This window comes from Malurus melanocephalus, unplaced genomic scaffold, assembly GCF_030028575.1.
Source record: "Malurus melanocephalus ecotype Western Australia unplaced genomic scaffold, MMel_1.1 scaffold_958, whole genome shotgun sequence".
NCBI classification, from domain to species: domain Eukaryota; kingdom Metazoa; phylum Chordata; class Aves; order Passeriformes; family Maluridae; genus Malurus; species Malurus melanocephalus.
The window spans coordinates 62,217-64,621 of NW_026624190.1; positions in this window are offsets into that span (position 1 = coordinate 62,217).

Genomic DNA, 2,405 nt, shown 5'->3' on the forward strand with positions numbered 1-2,405 from the left:
GAGCACTACTCCAACTGGAACCACTTCRACCACCACTGGGGCTTGAATGCCCCCCAGCGCTTGTACACAGAGATGATGGYTCTGATGGAGGAAAACCCATKAATCCATCCCTGAATCCATTTGTAAATCTGCCCCTGAATGCATCTGTGAATCCATCCAYGAATCCATTCCCGAATCCATCCACKAATCCATCTCCAAATCCATCCACGAATCCATCCCTGTGCTGCCCCATGATGGAGAAGCCGCCTATTCCCACGTGTCTGAGGGCACAGGGTTTATGTGAGGGATGCCCTCCTTAAAAATTACTTCTGTCCCCTTGTCCCATGCTGATTTAACTCCTTAAATGAATCCATCCCYGATTTAACTAAATCTAACTCCTTMATTTAACTTGGATTTAAATAAATCTAACATCCTTGATTTAACTAAATCTAACTCCTTTGATTTCTGCCCACGCTCTGCAGCTGTGGAGATTGCAATAAAGTCCTGCATCGCAGCCAAGCTCCAGCCCTGGGCTGTTCAGGTTTGTAGGAGATTTGCTATGCTGGGTTTTTTTCTCAGCTTTTGCTAGCTTGGAGCATTGCAMGTGTGAAATTTTACTCCAAGGGTCGAGTACATGCTGTGTTTTGTGGGTTTAGGCACAGGAGAGGAGGAAAGTGGCTTTGTGACAGCCACTGAGGGAAAGAGGCCACATCTGGCCTGGGGTGGGGCTCTGAGCTGGWGTGCTGGTGCATCCCCCCAACTCACACACTCTTTTCCAAGCTGCAGTGTGATCTGAGAAATGATTGTTAGGCCTTGGCCTTGAAAAAACACCACCTGGGCTTGGCTCTTTCTGGGCTTATCAGAAACACTGTCAGCTCCCAGCAGCTCCYAACAAGCTTCTGCTTTCCTCATGASCAGCCTTGGAAAATATTCCTCYGKCCCAAATGGCATAACATTCCTGTCCTCACACTTTCAAAGGGGAAGTGCTGACCCAAACTGTGGCCAGGATGAAGYRTTGTTATGACTAAAGCCCACTCTCTTGCAYCCCTATAAACAGCGGCCCAAGATGGGGCCCTTTAAGCCCTCCTGTGTTTCCCTYATAAAACTCCTGCTCTCTCCTGTTACTTTGGCTAACCAGAGAAGGATTCTGGGAATAATTTAGCTGAACTARAGGTGAAAAACAAGTTACATAACCCCGGGAAACAAGTGAYAGAGCCTGTGAGAGCTCACACCAGGGTGTGGTGGTTGGTTCTGACCRTGGCGTGTTCCTAACGTGATTTACGGTGGTTGGCTCAGACACTTTGTTGTGCTTCATAAAAATGTAAACACATAAAAAAAAAACAACAGCTTGAAGAACCCTGGATTTTGGCAATAAACATCTTTGCACACCAGTGTGGAGTCTGTGCCTCAATCRCCGCGCTCCTGGGCCRCAGTGGGCCTGCGACCAGCAATGTCCCTCTGAGGGGGACTCTAGGAGCCATCACACCCTCCATTTGCCATCCCTGGAAAATCACCAAAACATGGCGTGTCCTGGGCCAATTCAGTTTTGAGGATAGCTTATGGTAACCATAAGCATTATTGAAAATGCCTGTTCACAGTCAGCACCTCTCCGGCATAAGCATAAGTTTACCAGGATTTTTCAAGGTGCAACCTTGCTCAGAAAAATTACATCATATGACTTGGCAAATTGCATTTRAAACCTGCTCAGTTCAGAGATGGTAAGACAGCTTCTGCAGATTACATACATGGGTTTAAGCCTAGCATGGCCATACGCAGTTAATTGCACCTAGAAACTGATAAATCATTCAATGCTTTGACACCAAGCCCTACAGTTAATTGCTATAGCCTTATATTTTGCCCAGTTAGGGGTCCATGCTGAGTAAGATTAAAATGCTCTGAGGGGATAGCCTGAAAAATATACAATAAATGCTCCTTTCTCAATCTTTTATGGGATAAGAATAAAGGGCGTGTTGACAAGAGACAGTGTGCTGCCCAAAATTAGTTGTGTACTAGTAACTTAGGCATCTCAAGGACACATAGCTGTTGGACAAGTGCCAGCCTGCTCAGCTCTTTGAAGCTGGGTTACATACAAAAAATTAAAATTAACCCTACAGTGTTAACAGTGATGCCTTGGTTCTATCAGAGAGAAACAACATCACAGTCTCAGTTTGCACATCCAAATAAAGCTGATGAATTATATATATATATATATATATATAAAACTGAGAAGAACTTAAAATTGCATGTTCGAAGTAAATACTTTCTTCAGGGCAACACCTCCTGCCTCTCTGGGCAAGCCATGTTCCAGTGCTGCACCGCTGCTTGTCATATTACTCTTTTCCATAATATTCGCAGCAGAATGTCCAAGATGGATTCTTCTTCTGCCAATATTTTGTCTCCCGTATTTCCCATCCCCAGCCACTCAC